This window comes from Carassius auratus, unplaced genomic scaffold, assembly GCF_003368295.1.
Source record: "Carassius auratus strain Wakin unplaced genomic scaffold, ASM336829v1 scaf_tig00031353, whole genome shotgun sequence".
In the NCBI taxonomy this organism is placed as follows: Eukaryota; Metazoa; Chordata; class Actinopteri; order Cypriniformes; family Cyprinidae; genus Carassius; species Carassius auratus.
The window spans coordinates 23,358-45,709 of NW_020525919.1; the positions used below are offsets into that span (position 1 = coordinate 23,358).

General features: G+C 37.7%; 1 long non-coding RNA gene across 1 annotated transcript; it reads left to right on the forward strand.

Annotated features, from left to right (window-relative positions):
• The first annotated feature begins 15,089 nt into the window (after positions 1-15,089).
• Positions 15,090-18,303, forward strand: LOC113080451 (uncharacterized). The gene is made up of 5 exons (XR_003281857.1): positions 15,090-15,463; positions 16,077-16,131; positions 16,256-16,295; positions 16,702-16,800; positions 17,211-18,303. It is a non-coding gene; the product is annotated as an uncharacterized LOC113080451 (long non-coding RNA).
• Positions 18,304-22,352: the final 4,049 nt, after the last annotated feature.

The following is a 22,352-nucleotide window of genomic DNA, read 5'->3' on the forward strand; positions in this document are numbered from 1 at the left end:
TTCAAGGTGCCTGTGTCTTATTAGACTTAGGGGTGTACTTACACTTTAATGCAACCATGCCTAGTGTGAGTACAGTCTTAAATTATACTTTCATAAAAATAAAAATACAGAAAAATGGAGTGATGTTTGCCTAAGCAAAGCTCAACAACACAATGCTAGGGTGTGTGTTTTTTTTTTTTTTTTACATGTTGCTACATGGACTGGATTTTTACACATTTATGCACCAGCAGGAAATCCACAGTTTTACTTTAATGAATAGTTAGTTCAACAATGAAAACTGTGTCATCATTTACTCACTCTTATGCCAAGCCCTTATGATATATTATGGGGAAATTTTCAAGAATTTACTTGTCATTCTCTTCCATGCAATAGCAATTGATTGAGCATGGTGCTTTAAGCTTCACCAAGAATTCAAATGCACTAAATCTCTTGAAGCCAACTTTAACAGCACTATACCTTTAAGTGAATATTTTGCATGAATTTGTTGAGCTGGTACACAAAACTGTGCTGAGCAATTCATTCATGAAATAGATTCACTAATAGAACTAGCAGTGAATAACGACTTCAATTTAGGGTTTGTCTGACACAAAAAATAAATAAATAAGAATTGGAATATAGATCCTACATTTCAGATCTGTGTAAAACAAGACAGTGCGTGCATTGCACTATAGTTAACTTACCTTCAACACCCCTCAGGTTTCAGAGTCTCCCGTTCTTCCTCATCTGAAGCCCATGCAAATAATTTCCACTGTAAATAGCGTGATAAAGCGCCTCTTCTCCCGTAGATCAAACCAGTGAGCTCAGAAGATCACAGACTCTATCCGAACACCTGTGGAGAAGAAAAGAAGTTCAGAGGCAGACCACAAACATACACGTAGCCACAGAAGATCTGAAGATTGCACCAGTAGATGCTTGACGATGGTAGAGGCTGTTGTGTGGTTTTTCTAATTTGAGCATTTATTCTTAGATGCCAAGTAGAATTGTTTGCACTGAGATTATGTGCAAGTCATAAAAGTGATGATGAGATTCCATGGAAAGTGCAGGAACGAGGGCAAAAACAGGAAGCAATTTTTGTAAGCGAGGTTCCAAATAATGCCAGTGCAATTCAGTTCAACATCATTCGGCGGCAAGAAACTAAGATTCAATAAAGAAAAACCTATCACAGTATGCAGTAGTTCAGACAATTTGGTATTGGGCTTCTCTTTATTGCACAGTGACTTAGAACATTATTGTTGAATGCTGTGGCGAAGTGAAGCCAAAACGAATACAACGCTTGCTGCCAGAAGAAATCCAAGAAACATAAGAAACCCCCACCCCCCTTCCAATCATTCTAACAAACTTCACATGCTAATTCTTGACCAAACCAAACCTACGGCAGCAATTACATGACTCACTTTGTGGATAGGTACAACAAGAATTCCATTCTCCAAACACACACACTCTACTCTGATAGTTCAAAGAATGGAGGAAGATTTCCCTCAGGTCTCATATATGCTGTATTCTACAAGACTGACAAAGTACATTCAAGCTTCAGAACAGAGGAAAACAAGCATTACATTAGCACACTGTAATATTTCTTTAGCGATTTTAAATAAAAAAAGACCATCCAAAGTGGTGCTTTAGACTCCCAAACACACAGTTAAGTTAGAAGAGTTTATTTCTTAACCTGAACAAAACGCTTCTGTATCTTAAAGGGCAATCCTTAACAAGAAAAACACTGTAATGTGTTACCCCTTAATAGCATACAGTCGTACACAATCTGAGCACTTACTCCTGCCTATAAAACAAATATGATGCTAATAATAATAAACAATTCTTCATTAATATTTAAATTGCAGTCTTAAGCCAAAGTCTCACAACACTACACACAAGACCAGTCTTTAACGTTCATACATAATGAACTAAAAGTCACTTAAGTTCAAACTAGGGTAACCAAAGGTTGTAACACCTATAAAAAAAAAGGCATTCAAAGTTACATATGCTTGGGCAAACCACACCCAGCAAACATGGGTTTCCTTTTTAATAATATCTCAAATATGCAAAGCATGAGAGTTACTTGACTGTGACAACATTATCTAAACTGCACACAATTCAAGCACCAAAACTTCCCAAGGTCCAACACATTTTGACTGTCTTCTGAAGAAAATGTGGTTTAAAAGCACCTTGGCTGCTTGTGTTTTTGCTCATTTGTTAAACACCCTGCTGTGTGCAGGCCTGGCCTCTCTGGAGTAACCCAACACAGATACCTGCACACAGAGGAAACTAATAAACAAAACTCCATTTATATCTGCAGTCGAGTCCAGTATCACGTTCAGCTGGGCATACGGTTTCAAAACGAGGGTTTTAGCAACAATGTAAGTAAAGCAAATGGGGCTTGATGTAACAATGGGAGAGCTGTAAAAACACGCAGCGGCGGCCTCACGAACTTCCTTGTAACCTGCTGGATTCTCTGAAGAGGACGAACAAAAAACGAGGAAAGTTGTGGAAGTAAAGACGTTTACGTGTTAAACGGAGAGGTTTAAAGTCTACGAGGACGGTGCATACGGAAATAAGTGTTTTTAAATTAACAGTTGAGATCTGTAGCGATTAAAAGTAGGTATGAGAAAGGGAAAACCGCGGGGTGGGAAAACAAGCTTCCCTTAGCATCTCCAGCCATAATGGCATTTGCAAGAAACCTACGTGCCTTCATATGAATGCATGTTGATTAAGAAAAAAATATATATATATATATATATATATATAACAGTCGAATTACATTAAGAGCACTTGGATTATTTATCAGTGACGTTTAAAAGCAATAAATCCGAGATAAGTCATTATTTGGGGTTTCCCCAAGTAATTTATAATTCAATAGGGAGCCAGGCCAATCGAGCATGGAAGAAAAGTATGAACGAAAGCAAAACAAATCTTACCCATGTTGAGCACGGCAACAGCAAATATTCCACATAAAGCTCTTTGCCCATTGCAATTGCTAACAATAAATCAGGGCTCCGCCAATTCCATTCCCAATGGGAAAAAAAGTGAAGTTATTCCACAAGCGAGCGCAATCCCCTCATTATAATCCTAGAGGTATCCCATTTTCCAAAGGAAAAAAATCAAGAGCATGGATGCCCGAGTCTTCTCGCTAACAAAGGGCAACGACAATCCTAGGTAAAACTCTAAGAATCGGTGTAGGGAAAAATCTCAGCTCCGGACTACAAATGGCCAAACGGCGGATCCAAGACGTCCCAAACTTGTGCAGCCCTTTTTTTCTCTCTCTCTCTCTCAAAGAAGTTGTTCCTGTTTCGCTAAAGCTTGGGGGAGGGGAGCAGTTTTATCAAGCTCCTGGCCAAAGAGAGAGAGAGCGAGACAGCTTAAAATCCTGCAGGCTCTTGTGTGTTAGAGAGCCACAAGAATAACGCTTAAGTCTGCAGTGTATTAGTAGAGCGAGTGATATGCGTTAAAATAGCAGTGGATCAAATCATAACCTCAGATGGCTGCAGCGACACAAAGATCTCTTCTGAGAACCAACGCCAGTCCTTACAGACAATATATATTCCTTCCTATATTACTCGACATTATATGTTTTAGATGCGAAAAGGATTCGCTATTTCCTTTATCCTTTGGACTGCTCTCCTTTACAGTGGTTGGGAAAAGCCGCTATATTTTAATGGTGAAAAGTGTGCGGTTGGAAAAACACAGAGGGGTGTCCGACTCCGCGCGACGGGGCTTCGCGAGCGTTTCCGTCTCCCCATAACGTGCTAGTCGCAGCCTTTCCTTATGAAACCAGAGTGATTAAAATAGCTCACGGCACTAACATGGCTTCCCCCATCAAAGATAAGCGAGTGCTGCTGATGTGTGCTCGCCTCCCCCCTCTTTGATCCGGCCGGATGGTTCAGTCCATATTGTAATAAGTAGCAATTCTAGGTCAGGTTGACTCGCCATTGAATATAGTGAGGGACGGGGGAGATCAATTCGAGCGACTCTGCACTGAATCCAGACGACATTCTTTGTTATTCAAATGTGGGTAATGGCTAATCAAAGCCAGGAAGAGCTCACTGGTGTAGCAAGGACGTGTTGAATCCTGGTGTACAGCTGTTTTGTTGAGACTGAAACGTTATTGTGAGGTAAGAGAAGGTGTCAACAAACTATAATCACATTGCTACCATTTAAGAGATGTCAGATGATAGATAAAAATGAATCTCGTGAAAACACTGTCTGCGTTACATTTACTTACAAATCAAAATACATAAATTATTACAATTCTAATTATTAATACACAACAAAGGAAAAGAGCTTCTACATTTAAGCTTCTATTTCCTTTCGCTCTGAGCGGGTTTCTCTCTATATTGTGTTATGGGCAACACAATATAGAGAGAAACCCGCTCAGAGCGAAAGTAGAGGAGCAAAACCCACCAACAATTCAAACCAGCTCACCAAACTTCTGTTTACAGTGTTTAATGTGATAAATTAACAAAAGTCATCCAGTCGTTACACAATACCCAAGCCTAAATATTCCCCTACTGTATAAAATAAGTATGATGAGTCTGAATATGCAGTATTCATGTGTCCAAAACAAGTAGTGCATCCATGCATACAAGTACTGCAAAAAAAAAGAGAGAGGAATACTTCAATTTTAATAAATAACCAACCATTATGTATAAATACTTGAAAGGGTTCATATGATGCAATTTCAAGTTTTCCTTTCTCTTTGGAGTGTTACAAGCTCTTGGTGAATAAAGAATATCTGTAAAGTTGCTAAGACTACAGTCTCAAACCCAAAGAGAGATATAGTCAACCACACCCCCACTAAAACTCCTCATTGTCTACGTCAAGATGTGGGAAGATTTGCATAACCCCACCCAAATGTTCACGCAAAGAAAGAAGGTGTAACTTTGAATCTTGCTTTTGCCGCCGACCCCAGGTTGTGGAGACGCCGTTTCATTGTGAAAGCGAAAATTCTTTGTTTAGTCTTCCAAAAGAGGACACAACTATAAATCAGTGGTTAAGTTGTATTTACAACACTATTTCAGAACAGTTCAACTCAAATATTCAGATGTGTGCTATCCATTTCATGGAGGACTGTTTCCTGGTTGTTGGCTTGCTGTTCTGCTGGCTGTTCTGACTCACAGTCTGTAAGTATGTTTACATATTTAAAGGATTTGCCACTGATGATTCAAACGTGAGTTTTGAGCAGTGTCGACACACTTGTTTGTCATTTCTCTGATCACAAATGCAAACATGGTTTTGTTTACGCGGCGCAATGCAATGCGTCATTACAACTCATAATTATGTCCTCACTGACTGGATGCAACAAACAACTAGTTTTTGATGGGATTTATTGTTTTTATCTTGCGGCACCGGTGTTCTGATCGAGCACCAATCACAAAGCACTGGATAGCTGGCCAATCAGAGCACACTTCACTTTTCATATCAGTGAGCTTTGTAAAAAAACGATGCATATCAGAAAGGCGCTGGAGAAACAATAATGAACAGAATGTGGAAAATAATGTGTTGTTTTTTAACCTTAAACAGCATAAACACATATCATTACACCAAATACACAAAATAATGTGTGTTTTTTTTTTTTTGCAACATCATATGAACCCTTTAAATCTTAATTAATGGGATATAATTGTATTTGTGTTTCTGTTTATTCTTTCTTCAGCAATGAAAATGAGATTTAGGCCTATATCTGAAAAATTTGAGGGATGAACTGATCTAATGCACAAAGAAAAATAGCCTATGTGAAAGTTTATATATATATATAATTTCCTTTTTTTTATGATTGTAGGGTAAAATATAACATGTTCTTGACAAGTTTTATTAAAACCCCTATGGCCACAAGTAATATAGCATTAAGAAATCTGCATTTTTTGGTCCATTTTGAAGGCACATAGTTAATGTCAAGCACCCTACCACCGGAATATACCACATGTCCAAAAGTCTTTCCCAAAATCTTTTGCTGATCATGTGTTTAAATGTCATTTGGAGACACATAATCCTTATATTACCCCGTTCCACTGAGACACTTCGCCAAACAAAAGCTCATATAGAAGAAAAACCAGAGAGCGGCAGAATACAAACAGATTTCATAAGTATCAGCGCCAGAGCAGAAATATATTTATGTATTTAAACAACAATAAAATGCTATTTATTTGAGCCTGAAATAGAGAGCGAGAGGGGACTAAAATACATTTCTCTTAATTTTAACGACACCAAAACAATAACTAGTGTGTGTGTGAGTGCTCAGAGGTGACAGTATCTGTTGTTCACACTACAGAATATTAAATGCTGAGGAAAAGGAGAGGTGAGACTCATGGGATTAAATGCATCTGCTGGCAATCTAATCCTGAACTGTCACTACCACCAACAAACCCAAGCGATCCCACCACCCTGGTTTTTTTGGGGGGGAGGTCTAAAAACAACAGCATAAGCAATTGTTCTCGGTTTTCACCCACTGCTGAGTCCCGAACTGGGCCCCCCCCAGGTAACAGAGGAGAGGAAAACCGACGATCTGTTCCTCCAGCAGTGATACATACAAACAGTGCTTCCCTGCTGATAGAAAGGAAATGTATTAACTCTCTTCCAGGAGAGCAAAAAAACATGACAGTGTCTTAGTAGATTATGACGCTTTTGCCTCTCCGCTCTATGAAGGAGAGAACAGGGACAGATCACACTGTTTACATATTTTAGTGAGCTCAACTGAGCTTTCCTGGTAAATACAAAACACTGGCATGGAGTCAGTGTTATTTTAGTATGACTAATAAACTCTTATAGTCCTTATTAATACAAGGTTCTATTTGTTAGCATTAGTTAACTTATGCTAACAATGAAAAAAGCTTACTGATCAAAGTTAATTATTAATTCAACGAGCTATTATTAAAAACAAATGATGTATCTCTTAATATTATTTGAACCTGAACCTGAGCTTATATAGTTATTAACTAACAGTAACAAAGATGAACAAATAGGCTACTGTAACAAATGTAATACTCACTGTAATAAATGTAATGAGACCTATTTAGGGATACCAATATAATATACCAACAGAATATTTAGAATATTGTCATTTTTTTGCTTTTTATTATTTTATTTCAGTTAACTATTATTAAAACCTTTTTATACCTTTAGTTTAAGAAACAATAATAATCTCTGTACACGTATAGCTAAAAAAAACGAAGTGAGTACGTTTTACAAGAAGACACATTTTCTATTTTTCTGCTTCAAAATTTCAATGTGAAGGTAATTTGAGTAATTAACTTCAAACATCTGTCATTATACTGGCTGTGTTTTATTTAGGTGGCCTGTTAGCAGTTTAATCAACTTACTCAGCAAGACTCTTCTTGATAGAGAAACTCTCTTAATGCCTCTTTTATTGCTCCTTTGGGGGAGTGACCCGTCAAATCCAATTTGTGTCATGTCCCTGTTTTGGATGTTACTGTTGATGCGACACAAGTTTTGTTGGATGCTCTGATGATGAGGAGGATGAAGATGTGTGAGGAACATAAGCCCTTGGAGCCATGTGGCACAGGTTTTATTTTTTTGGTCTATAATCAGCACTTAAATTTGTTTCTATAACTGTCCCTTCTTCTCTTCCCTCTATTTTCCCTCTCATTTTGTTCATGCATGGTTCCCTCAGGGTCAAATATCAACTGCTTCATCTGCATAAAAACGCATAAATGTGTTTTGAAAAGAACAATTAACATGTCATCAACATGGCACCTAATACCAAACAATTTAATCAAGCACCATAATTAATTTGATGTATCGTATCAAAGGCTGAATTAAAAGAGAGTTATTAAAATGAATTTCTGTGTAATTGTCGTCTACAAAATTAAATGACACATTTACTTGAACTTGAGCAAGTTTATTTTTTTATTTATTTTTATTGTATATTAATTGGGGGAATGAAACACTTGTGCGATCAAGTGTGTGCAGTTGTTTAATTTTTTCAGTGCTACCAGTGTGAGCGAGCTATGATCTCTCGTCAACTTTTGGCTGAAGTTTGAAGGAAAGACTTTTTGGCCGCAGTCATATCCGTCTCGCCAGGACAGAAGATCTTTCGACTATGCACAAACGTCACAGCAAAACAAACTTCCTTTGCTGGGCCCCCACTCCTACTTTTTAATTTATTTCTACGATTTTGGCAGCGTGCATAGCTTAGTCGCACCATCCATCCTTGTCTGCCCCTCTCTCTCTGCATTTCTCTAAAGTTTATTTCCTTCTTGCCACTCTACCCTCCTTCTCCCTTCAACCTCTATCTCATTCATCTCTGTGTTACACGCTCTGTCACTGTAATAGGAAACATTTCTCTCTATCCCTGGTAAACACTTTTAGATTTACACAAAAAGACTGGAGAGCAACACCGGCATGCAACATAAATGCCCTGTGCTTGGTATTTTGTACTCTACCAAGTTGCAGTGGTTAGCAACATGAAGAGTTGAAGGTATTATAGGAGGGAATAGACACGTATTAGCCATTGGCACTCAGCCCATCCAACCCGTCTCATCCAATTTCATACTTTTTTCTTTCTATAGCCATTCAAACACCTTTGTAGATAAAATTCAATTCAGTAGTTTTGGTGACGGTCCAAACAGACATAGCATTCCAGCACCCACACAAGTCTCTCTTGGCCTCTGCCTAAGCCATGAGATGTTATCTTCTACCTGTCTAACACAAATGGATGTGCTTGTCCCCCACTAGAAGGTGAGGACTGGACCACCAAGGCTGTGTTGATAGGGGGGTTTATACATGTCATCTGTTCAGGCAGGTATCCAGTCATTTCGCGGTTGTAGTTCTGCACGCCAGCCCCTATGCCACATTTCAGATGCAGGTGTCTTCTGCCATCTACACTTAGAGACACAAATACCTCAACGCACTGCACTCGTGAGTTTCTGCGGACACGAATACTTAGCTAAAACTGATAAACATTTACACAGACTGTAGCTGTTTGCCTCCTCACATTAACCATTGTCTCTCGGTGTGTATGTGAGTCTCAGAGGGTGTTTACTGTTATGTAGCGGTTTGTGGTCGTCAGGGCAGCTGAGGAGGCCATTGTGGCGTTTGCTAAACAGACTTTGGTTTTCTTCACTCAACAACACATTTATGCCCACATCTTTTCTCTCAGTCAGCAACACGAGAGCGGTTTAAAGAGCTTTAGTGTTTTTAATAGGTGTCCTTGATGTTCCCATGGATCTAATACTGCACCTAATCACTTGGATTTATTAAATGGTAACCACACACTAGAGTGGTTAAAAGACTGAACTTGTAACCTAAAGATAGCAGATTTAAAGCGTTTTGCACAATTGTGTTGTTTTCATGATGGTGTAAAATGTAAAATAGCCGTTTCCAGTTCTTGGTGTTATTGTTAGCTCAGACTAAAACTATTAAAAATGTTTTTTTGTTAATGGAAATAAAGCTGAAATAAGATAGAGAAGAAATATTAGATCTAAAAAAGAATGTACAAACCAATGAAAATAAAGAATAACAGTAATGCTACTTAAGCAGCTAAAATAAATAAGATGAAGTATTAAAACTAAAACTGAAATAACATTTAAAAAATAAAACTATAAAAAAAAGCTCATCACAATTACTAAAAAACTAAATGCATTAAAAAAAGAAAGTTAATATTAATAATTAAAAAGAAAATACATGTTAAGACATATTATAATAGCAAATTATAATAATATAACACTTTTAATATATGCAATTATCTTTTTCTGTCATTTTTTATAAGGCCTGGAAATCAGCAACTTTTCAATCCAAAGGTTTTAGAAAATAAACCTTTTAAAACTTTGTATGGTTTCAAATTATTAAATGGTAACCATATTGTTAGTAGTTCACCCCCAAATTTTCTCATCATTTATGTCGTTTCAAACCTGTAAAAGTTTCTTTCTAATGTTGAACACATAAGAAGATATTCTGAAGAATTTTGGAGAACCAAATACGTAGTTGGTCCCCATTGGCTTCCGTATAGGGAAAGAAATACAATGGAAGTCAATGGGATTACCAACATTCTTCAAAATATCTTCTTTTAGTTTCAACATTTGAAAGAACCTCATACAGATTTGGAAAAATATGAGGGTGAGTAAATTATGATATTTTTGGTGGCTCAGCTATCACTTTAATGAACTACAATCTGCAATTTGTTTGTTTTTTCATACATTCATGAAAAATTATGGATGGATGGATGGTTAATACATCAACGGTGGATAGAAAACTGCACTTGCTGAACCATATATTGGAGTCTTTAAAGTATACTCAGAAAAATGTTGACTCTGTGAAACACAAATGTACATCAATACACATTAGAATCAGAATAAGTGCCTCCCTGCAGATCTGGGAACAGCTCTCGAGAGCCCCTCCATCCCATGGACAGCGTGAATCAGCAAATCCTGGCAAACAGGCCAGTCAGCACCACTGCCAGTCAGTCACTAGGTCATCAGGCCAACCAGCCAACCAGCCAGCAGGATGTCTATATATATACTGTGCCGAGCAAGCGTGTTGAGTCCGATAAATAATTGAAGAGTGCAGTCATTAGCCTAGATTATTTAGCTGAAAGGCTGGCTTCCATCCACTACAATCAGAAGTCATTACCTCACAATGAGCAGGAGGAACATTCAAAGTTATGAGCCAACACCTGCCAATCAAACAGGGAGGAATAGATTGTGCCTGATGCTGCAGGAGAGAGAAAATAACAGCAGTGCACACTCAGGGAAACACTGCTAGAAAAGAAAGCTGTAAGGTTTATGAAGGCATACATCAAGACCAGAGAAAGATATTCCTCCCAGCCACCCTGAAACAGTCTGCTCTCTGCTGCTGGGCCCCTCGACCCACTTGGAGGATCGCCAGAACACATACACACAAACACACTGTCAAACCCACAGCACATGCAGAATTCCTAAAAAACATACACCAAATCTTGTTCAAGAATAGAAAGGCACACATGCACACACTCAAATTCTAAACTATTTACCGGAAGAAAAACTTCAGATCACAGATTCCGCTTAAAATGACTTGAATTCACTTGTGACATTTTGTCAAATTACGGTAAATGTGTGTAAAGTCATAAAGGTACAGCAACAAACAGTGTGTTTAATTGGGAAAACTGTCATGGAATATTAGAAAATCAAGGTTTTTGGTGAAATAAGCTTTATCTGATATTATCAAATGACACTAGGGGAAAATACAATTACTTTTTTTATATATGCACTAAAAAAACGAACTCCAAATGCAGATAGTGACTATGACTTTCTCTTTTCCTTTTTCTTTTTTCCGCCCATCTCTCTCTCCTGCAGGTCTCTGTCCCCTTGAAAAAGAGCGGTTTGAATATCAATGAGGTTTATTCTCTCCCGGGTCTGCAGCCAGCTGTTATAGAGTGATCGCCATTCTCCTGCTATTTTGAGGCAAGATACGTAATTAAAAAATCAATACCTTCCCACGAAACCTTTTCACTATACACAACCAAATTGACCTTTCTAAAGCACATCCTGGTTCACTTATACGCACAAATAGCGCTAAACACCAATAACACCAATCCTTTTCCGTGCTTATTTTCTAATCCTTCTGAATCTATGTATGTTAAAAGCAATAACCAGACAAAAAATGAGACAAAAACTTTTTGTAAATCTGTATGTCTTGTGCGTTTGAGATGGGGAGTAGCACCCCTGCAGTTGTCGTTGGCACTTGAAGCTCGGACGCATTCGTCTGTTGTGACAGCGACAAGACGTGGAGATCTCTGTATGCAAATAAGATGTAAACAGACCATCAGGAAGCCATCTGTGAGGCTGGGACTCCCTGTGGGGGCGGGGCCTCTGTAGCCAGGGAGACAGTTCACAGCATCAGTCAGGGTCACCATCAGTGTAGACCTCTGCCGAATATAAACAGAAGTGTTACTACCTCAGTCTTTGGCCGTTTAAGGGCCACACTGACATGACCGTGAATTAGTGTTCGTTTAGTGCTTACAAATGAGTCCAGTGTCTACTATGCTCTTCACACACACACAGTGGAGAGAGCTTGGCCAGGCCCTTGTAATTAACTATCCTAAACGAGGAAGGAAAAAGAGGTTGAAGGTTAATATCTACAAGCTTTGTGTGGATACATACAACATGCTGTTCCATGAGCGCTGATAGAGGTTGTCCTCTCATTCTGACCTGAGTGGTACTGCTCTTAATAGACAAGGTTAAAGCTGAGTAACTTAAATACGTTTAGTGGGAAATAATGTAGGGTGGGCTTGGATCTGCAATTGATTCACTGATTGTTTGATTGAAAAATGGGTGTTTAGTACCAGAATAAAGTTATGTTGTCTTAAAAATAGCATGGCAATTCACAAAGCATTTGACTTCTGTAATATGAAGTTTTGACTTAAGACAGAATATTCAGTGAGGAATAATTTAAGAATATTAAAATAAAAAAATAAACATTATATATAAGGCTTATACAAGTAAACATTATATATAAGAATGGAAGAATTCCTTATAGCTTGTAATCTAAATAAATCATATATTTATAACAGTAAAGCAAACTAATTACATAAAGAGCATATAAATATTAGTTTGCACTCTATATCTCCCAATAGTAAATGTAGACAAGTTTATCCAATCAGAAATAATTTTCTAATATATCTCTATTAGAAATAATGTTTTAATCAAAATGTTTTGATCATTGAAAAAAAGGGGGTTTGTTGCAGAACAGCTTTTAGGGAAAGCTTTTGTTGAATGTTGCAAAATAAGACAATTATGAAGTAAATTTCATATCGTCTTTAGTTTTTAGTCTGTACAACAGCAAATTTGGTTCTTATTATCTAGCTACAGAGGTCCAGCAGTCAAGTGGAAATGTATTAATAATCATTTAAAAGCAACAGAACTTGACCCAAACTCCACACTTCAGCTATTAGAACAAATTTAGAACAAACACAAAATAAAATACTGGAAAGCATTTGTGGTTTTGGTGCTCAACGTGGTCAGAAGTCTTTTTAGAGTCTCTGTGTGTACATGTGTGAGCTGTGGAAGTTTTTGCTGGTATCACTGGAGCTTGTTTCCTAAACACACAGGCATAGTGTTCCAGCAGTACACCCTCTCATGGAGGGAACAAGCTAAAAATATCACACACACACACACACACACACACACGAAAGGCAAGACACTCTCTCTCTTTTACACATGCAAAGAGTTTTTCACCCCCCCTTTTCAATTACTTAGTGTTGCCACAAATGCCCTCTTAGCACCGAATAAGATCCAAACCACAAATTAGTATCATTATTTATTAAAATCATTAGTTCTAGTAAAGTAATAATAGTATACAGTTCAATCTTTCACCTCAGCCTTCACATATAGTTTTTCTCCCCGTTTGAATTAAGCACAGCACCTTGACTCAACCTTGCCCGAGGCTCTATACCTCCCTAGACCAGCAGATGAACAGTGTAGACCACCAGCATTACATTATTGGGTTAGAATTTAACACCATATCCAGTTAATTGATTAATTTACAGTATTTCACTTTATTTACAGACAGAGTTTTATATAAAGGTACATCATAGCTTTTATATGATTATTGCATCTGTAATAAATAAATAATTAGTTCATCCAGAAAAGGAAAATTGTGTCTTTCTCCTTTCCTCCCTCTGTGGAACACAAAAAGCAATATTATGCAGAATGCCTGAGCTGATCTTTGCTATATGACAAAAAACAACAACAACAATGATTTCCACTTTTGAGCACCCGAAAGGAAAAAAGCCCCATTAAAATAGTCTGTATTAATGTTAATGCATATAAATAGTTTTTGCAGCCATACATTATAGCTTCATTTGAGGAACCAACCAACATGTTTGTGCTTGAATGATTTTTTGATGCATCGTGATTGGTCATGAAACATACAAGAAGCAACTAGAGTTATTGATCTCAAAGGTATGAAATCAATCACTTTGTGGAATATTTTCAGCAAATAACTCAAATTTCAGCCTGTTTCTCAAATATCATCATTTCAGAATGCTGCACACAGCTCTTGACCTTCTGCTAAACATCTATAACCGTGTTCCACACAAGGTTAAGTCATACAGGTCTGCGAGGACATGAATCGGAGACAGTGATTACAGAATTTAATTTTTTAGCGGACTATCCAATTAAGTTGTTTTATCCCCTATTTTATTTCCCCTTGCATCATGCCTGGTCAAGAAACATGCAATAACCAACCAGTCATTAATGTCAAACCAGGAACATTTCAAGTTGAACATCAATGACTTTTCAGCAAATTACAACTTAAATGGTCTGTTTCTCACACAAATTGTGAACAGCTCATGAACAAAAAAAAAAAAAATAATTACAGGTTTGGAGTGGCAGAATAATGACTGAATTGTCATTTTAGGGTACGAAGATAAATGTAATGCTTTAACAATACTTTTTCAACAACAGCCTAAATGAAGTGTTTAAATTCCAGATTGTGATGGGTAATGGTCCGAGCTGTGAACACAGAAGTTTTGGGCTCAAGCTCAAGCAGTGTTGACCCAGGAACTGAGAAGTGCTATGATTTCAGCCCCATTCTGTCACCGTTCTTCCCTGGAGCGTGACACTTCCTCATGTTCCGCCCCAGGTTGTTCCAGAGGGTCTGTCCTGACAATTAGTGTAACTGAAAGTCGCTATAAATGAGAATGTATGCGCTACAAAGCTGAGTGACTAAATGGATTGCCTTTTTAACATCCACACAGACCATAAGAGGTTTGAAATATCATGCTAACATTAAACTGTGCTCATGACGTTTGATGCTTTGTATCCATTTCTAAATACCATCCCAAGCTCATTGGAAACAACATGTCTATGGTGATATTTCCTCAAAATTATATTATGTTGCTTCCTGCGCATTTTGTTACAATTTCAAAGTGGAATACCCAGTGAGCGGTGTTAAAAGCATCCAAAATGGATGAACATGAATCTGGCGTTATTTCATTCCGTTTGTTGTTGTACAAATTGTGGCAGTTCAGAAATGAAATGTCCAGTGAGTAGCATTAAAAGCTTAATTCTCTATAGCATTTGAAAATAACATACCACTACACTAAACCTACACTGTAAAAAGTGCTACACCCACACAGTAGGTTTTATATATTTTAAATAGTTGTAATCTAGTTTATTTTATTTGTTTTATACTAAAAAGTATAAATATACTTCCTCTTTACTTAAAATATATCACTTTTTACATAACAATATATTTTAAGTAAAACAATAGCAATTTATTTGGGTAGCTTTTTGTATGAGTTTGTTGTGTACAAGAAATGTTATAAAAGTGAGTTGAAATGCACAATTTATTTGAGCAGCTGTCGATGTGGCATGTGTGTTCATCAAACTTAAATATTTGAAATAAAAAACACATAAAAATTAAGTTGGATTTATCCCTTTTTCACTGGCGGGGACTTTCCAAGGCAGATGCTTCCTCGGCACTTCAACTGTTTGAAAGCTGCAGCGGATCTAAATTTCACAGACTGATTAACACGGTAAGATGTGCAAGTTTTGGCAATTTATTGGTGATGTAAAGTCACGCAAAATCGTTCACTCAACTAGGAAGCTAAAGTAAGGTTTGCAAATTGTACTGTATAGCTAGCTATCTTGCACACATGGCAAGCTAAGTTGGCTACACAGTGCTAAGCAGTGAAGTCTTGTATGCAACGATCAGAAGACAACAGCAGTTAAGACCGTGTTGTTAATATGAAATTAAACAAGTGCTTTAGTAATGCCTATTATGTTTTAAGACTACTTTGGCTTTAATTTTACCAATAATATCACTTTTAATCGTTAGTTAGCGTTAACTTACCCTGTTAACTGCCATTCACATTTTTGAACATAGACTTGAAAGTGCATGATCCAAACCTATAATTCACGACTGAAAACATTTTGTAACATGATTTTGATGTACAATTTTCATGGTAGATGATTTTAAAATGGGTTTCAAAGGATGAATTTTGCGATTTTATGTTTTCAGGTCATATATAATGTTTTCTAAAGTGTGATGGAGAAAAAGGCAACAAAGAATACTTATATATATTTCAAAGTGCTGTGTACTGTAAATAAAGGTGACTTGACTTATTTAATTTCATCTTAATAACACAGTCTCCGGTGGGGCATGCAGCTGTCGTGGGGTCCTCGTGTTATCAGCAGCAGAGTTGTAAGTGCATTTGATAGCACTGGCTCAAAACCATAAAACTATTTTTAACCTGTTACTTAAATATTTTACATTTACCACTGGTTTTTAAACTTATTCTAACATGCATATTTTTTCTGGTCTTTAGGTAACCAAGCGTTTTTGTTACCTGGGGTCTTCAGATACAGGTAAGAAAAACTTCAGAATAGATACAGTTAAAGCTATAATTATTCCCAGGTAAGTAAAACATAGGTAAAATTGCAAACAATAGTGTTGGCTCCATACAATTACATTTCTGAATTAGGTTTTATGTACCAACCACCAATATAAGGCAGATATGATCACCTTTCTGCCTCCTTCTACTACTGCACTAATAGAAGCTTGATTCATACTGATAAATACAGCCTACATGGTCAGTTAAATCTCAATTTTGTGAGATGCTGGTGATAGTGTGAGATCTTGTACAGTACAGTGGTAGTGGTGTATGTATAGTACAACCTTTTACATCAATTGCATGGTTGAAATACAGAGGTTCTCTAATTTGTGATACTGTCATCAGGCAGTGAATTTTGATCAGATTTTACTTGTTGACAGGATCCATCTGGCTATGTGGAGAAAAGGAGAGAAGTGGTACTGAGATGCCTGATTGAGTACATATGGGAGGGAAAGGAAGACCTCATCACTGTCCACCATGTATGTACTGGGCTTAAAGCTACTTATCTAATTTCTGTCTGTATGTTATTACTATTGTGATGATATGGGGTAATTACTTTGTTCTTGAAATATATTTAATACAGTAATGTGATGACCAATAAGGTACAGGCAAGGAAAATTGCATTGTTTTATTGTAATGTATCCTTTGAACGAGAAAAGACAACACTCATGCTACAGTAGATCATGATAGTATAGTACCAACACTCTATGACATTGTCATGGTAGACTTCACTCTGGTCACATGCTCTAGTCAAAGTATCCATCACCTTAAGCAACTAAAAAGTACAACTTTGACTTTGTGTCGTATCTGTCTTCTACCAGTCTGCTATATTCATCTCAATACCTGTTTGCCTGACCAAACTCTTGATTCTTTTTTGTCTCCCCAATAGAGTCATGATGAAACAGAGGTGTACGCTGAGCTTGGCAGTTCCCCACTGAAAATATACACGCGCCATCAGCCAAACACGATTGGGATTATCACAGTAGAAGGACAGCCCATGGTCAGAGGTGTGCCAAACCTGTAGAAAACCTCCTGTTTGGACTTGTCTATGCTCACAACCTCTAATATCACTCAAATCTGGTGTATACTTCTGAGATATATCACAGGTTCTTTGTGGGATTGGACCCTATGCATACTTTTGTATGTTTGTTAGGCACTGTTAAAAGTGACACTAGTTGACATTGAATAAATGTTATTGTCTTTAATCTGTCTTCCCATCTTTTTCTTCTTCAATTGAATTTGTAATTGTTATTGATAAAGTCTGTTTATGTAAAGTGATTTACTGTACTGCTTAGAATATAGACATTTAGATGTATTTTCTGAGGTAATAGCCAGGACTTAATTAAAATGTTTATTCACACTTGATTAGGTTAAATTTACTATGAGCATAAAGTTCATAAAACCTAACTAAAATGAGTACAGGTTACTTGTAGTACCACATAAATACGTTACATATACCAAGAAAATTAGGTTTATCTAACTGACTAATATAGCACTTATTAGTTAACTCAACTTGATTTTGTTGTGTTTGAATTAAGTAATTTTACAGAGTTTATTATACTTGAAAAAGGCTGCAAGTTGACTCAACTTAAAACATCCAATGCAGCCACTTGCCTCACTTTTTATAAGTTTGATCTAGGTATTACTTTTTACAGTGTAACTGGTAATGTTTACAGAAAACACATTTGCTGAAGCAACAAGCCATTTTAAACTCGCTTCTATACCTGAGCACTCTGCATTGCAATTGCAGAGCTGTACCAGGTGAGCTACCAAGCAAGTTTACCACACCAGAAAAGCTGTACAGTACGTATAGATTTGATTACATGAAAATAATTGTGCATGGAACCCTACCTATTCATAGTTTTCCTGAAATGTATGAGTGTTTTTGTTTTGAGTGACTTTATTTCAGTGCTTTTGCGAGCAAGTGCAAAGTTTCTCAGTAAATGCAAAAGTATTGGGAGCAAACAGAAATATTTTTTGGGGATGGGGGGTGCAAAGGTTTTGGAACGGAATGTGGAGCTACTATATATATACTTGTATGTATATGAGTTCTGCAAAAATTTAGGTAGTACTACTAGCATGAGATTCTGTAAGTCTAACAAGCACAAGATCGAAAGGCAAAGGTTTGGGATATCTCGGACGAGTCATGCAATTGAGTTTGGAAAGCTGGTCTTGGATCAGTGCCATGTTTAAGTGGGGCTGGTACTTTTCCATGCATGATAAAATCACCTCATTGGCCCAAAGCTGTCATCAGAGATGAGGAGCAGTTCCTTACAGCTAGCCTACCTAAAGAGCCCCCTTTTCTCAAAATACACCAACACACGCATACGGGACACATATAACACAACCTCATAATGCACTCGAACCCATTACACTGTGTGCACACACACTCAGCTACACTCATAGAGCAACACACACCAACAATGTTTACATCTAGACTATACCCCCTCCCCTTGAGACCCATTCTACATTCCTTCACCAGACTCCCTGCATTCCTGTTCAGCCGAGGAGGGGGTCTGACCGACTTTCCCCCTCTCTCTGTCTCTCTCTCTCCTTTTTCTATCCTTCTCTCTTGGCCTTTCTTTGTCGTGCCCCTTTCTCCTTCTCTCCCTTAGTAAGAAGTGTGTGAGACAGAGAAGTAGATGGGGAGGAGACAAACAACTTGTAAAACAGCAATGATCTGTGCTGTCTAGAGTTGTGTGATTTAGAGTGAATGTGTGTAATAAAGATGGCTGCAACAACTGTGAACAGGAAAAAAAAACACAGGCAGGCTCTGTACCAAAACCTAGCAAGCTGCCTCATACTGCCCGCATTGGCATCTGTGTTTGACCAATTTGAAACGCCTCTAGGCTGACAAAGGCTCACAAACTATTGATTTCAGTAGTGTTTGATGTTAGCATGATGCTAAGCTAATCAGCATAGAATACACAGAAAAATTACTCTATTTTTATAAATGCATTGAATAAAACTGATTATAAGTGTGTTTATAATCAGAATTTCCAACAAAGTCTTGTTTTACTGAGCTTATCCCAAAGCATTATGGGATTGCCTTTTCTGTTTTCTAGGTGTTGAAACGTAGCAACAGATTCAACATGGAGCCATACACACACACACACACATACACACATGCATGTTGTGAAAGACAAAAATAAGCGCCTGTAGCAGTATTGTCCCCACTGTTTTCAGTCTGGTTTTCCCATCTGAGCTGAAGCTAATTCCAGTGAAGTGTTCTTCTCAGGGAAGCAGCGGTAGACTTTTCCCCTCCTTCTGTCCTAACACTCCCTGCTGTTCACCCAGTCTACAGCCTGATTGTGTGTTCAGCTCACTGACTCTTTTCTAGGAGCAGACCCGCTGTGTTTTGTGTGTGTGTGTGTGTGTGCCATGAATCAGTCTCTCAAGATGGTTTTGTCTTCGGCTGCACATAACAATTCATCAGGAATACTTGGTGAAAACACACACACAAGCGCATTCAATACTTGAGACTCACTTTAACATTATAATACCATTTTACATACTGCATTGTACAACAGCGTTACATTTTGTTGTGTAGTGTGAATTTATAAGTTATTTGCCAGTAGTTTAGGGTGCATTTCTAGTTTATATAGTCTGTAGTTTGTTATATTTACTATTGCTAAATTATAGAGGCGTATTTAGTTATGTACAACTGACCCTTTGCAAAGACCCCCCCCCCCACACACACACACACACACACTTAGTTACTGTTGCTATGTCCGACCAGCCATGGTACTCTCATGCCACACAAAGACAGATAAACATACAACCTACAGTTAAGGAGTTTGGGGTCGGTTTTTTTGTTATATTTTAGAAAGTCTCATATGCTGATTAAATGGTTAGTTCACCCAAAAAAGAAAATTCATGTCAATTACATGTCGTTTGAAACCCTTAAGACCTTCGTTCATCTTTGGAACACAAATTAAGATATTTTTTGATGAAATCTGAGAGCTCTCTGACCCTCCCATAGACAGCAAGGTTACTACCAAGATCATGGTCCAGAAATGTAGTAAGGACATCATTAAAATAATCCATGTGACATCAGTAGTTCAACCGTAATTTTTTTACTGTTTTGTGTCAGCATCATCAAGCGCATACATTGTTTATGCACAGTTCATAGCATACACAAGTGTTGTAATGCTCTCCAAAATAGCACCAGGGTGTTGCAGATGAGACAAATTGCTGAAAAAAGTTGTTATTTTTGTTTTCATTTGCACACAAAAAGTATTCTCATAGCTTTGAAAAATTACGGTTGAACCACTGATGTTAACAGTGTCCTTGATACGTTTCTGAACCTGGGAACATTTCAGTTATAGTGCTGGGAGTGTCAGAGAGCTCTTGGATTTCATCAAAAATAACTTAATTTGTGTTCTGAAGATGAACCAAGGTCTTATGGATTTGGAACGACTTGTGGGTGAGTAATTAATGACAGAATTTTCATTTTGGATTACTATCCCTTTAATACTAGTTAAAAAGAAACCGTTTTAACTGTTTTCTATTTCATTGTATTTTAAAATATAATTGATTCCTGTGAGAAATGCTGCATTTTCAACAGCCAATATTTTGCCTTCAGTGTCACATGATCCTTAAGAAATCATTTGATTTGATTTCTTTATGATTTGCAGGACAGGTAACATTTCTTGTTACTATCAATGTTGAAAACTTTTGTGGAAATCTGTGGAAACCATGATACATTTGATTCAAGATTCTTTGATGTATAGAACTTAAAATAAAAAAAAGAGTCAATTTAGTGCGACATCAGGAACATTTAATTAACCTATGTTCACCTGAAAACACAAGACGTAGTGCAACGAAACAGAAAAGAACGCAAGGGTGTTGAGACATGTTTTTAACAGTTGAATATTTAATGATTTTACTTTATTTGGCGCCACCTAAAAGCACGCCATTTATGTGCGAAACACTTAAGTGCAAAAAGAGAAGTGTGGTGCAACAGTCAAAGGCATCCGTCTTGTGCACGTTTACGTAGAAAGACAATTAAAACTCGCCGTGTTCAGTGAGAATTGTGGTCACTAGATTACAGTATTTACAGGAATGCAAGATGAGTGGTTTGAGTGTCCATCGTCCGGCAGAGTCCAGCAGGTCCTGAAGCGAGAGCTGTGTTGGTATGGTAACAAGAATATCAGCGGAGGGGGAGGGGAGAAACGCGAGGAGATGAGGAGAGGTGAAAGAAAAAGAGCAGAGAGACGTGAAAAGCAGAGGTGAGTTGAGTTCTCTGGGTTTCAAACAGAAATGTCTCTCTTTACTATCCATGACCACCTCCCAATAGCCCTTATTCTTTCTCTGACATACTATCTCACTCTTGCCTTGTCTTCCTCTGTCTTTCTACAGTCACTGCCACTTTTGCCCTGAACACTGTTTGCCTCATACTCCTACTCATGTCCTCTCTATACCCGCCAATGTGTGTGTGTGTGTGTGTGTGTGTGTGTGGTGGCCGATTCCCTTCTGAGATACTGAAATGTCTCCTCGGTGCACTATTTCTGTCATCGTACTCCCCTGCTGCAGCGGTAATAAGGATCCGAGTTGTGAACTGTGCTCCCAGCTCCAAGCAAAGCTCTAATCCAATCCTACAACAATACTTATGCACACATGTAAATTGAATACCAGCTCTTAATAGGTTTAAATTTCATTTTTATGTAAAATATGACACACACCAAGGCTAACAAACAGTTTTTACAAAAGCCTTCGGCTCTTCAGTAGACAATATGAGCCTTACGCTAACTAACCAAATTGTCTCAATGGCAATGAAGGGTTTTGATATATACCCACTTATAACTGACTAAACAGATTTGATGTCTTTTCTTTGCACTCTCTTATGCATACGTGCATAATAAGACCACCTGTCCGAAACAAAAGTGTTTGCATTCCCTCCAACACTCGATCAAGCTCAAAAGCGATATTACAGTTCATTCAGGGCTGTTTTGCTATGCTCTGTGTTGTCTGGCTCAGTAACAGCAGCAGTTGCATTTCCCCCCACAGTGCTGAATGATAAGTCGAGCCA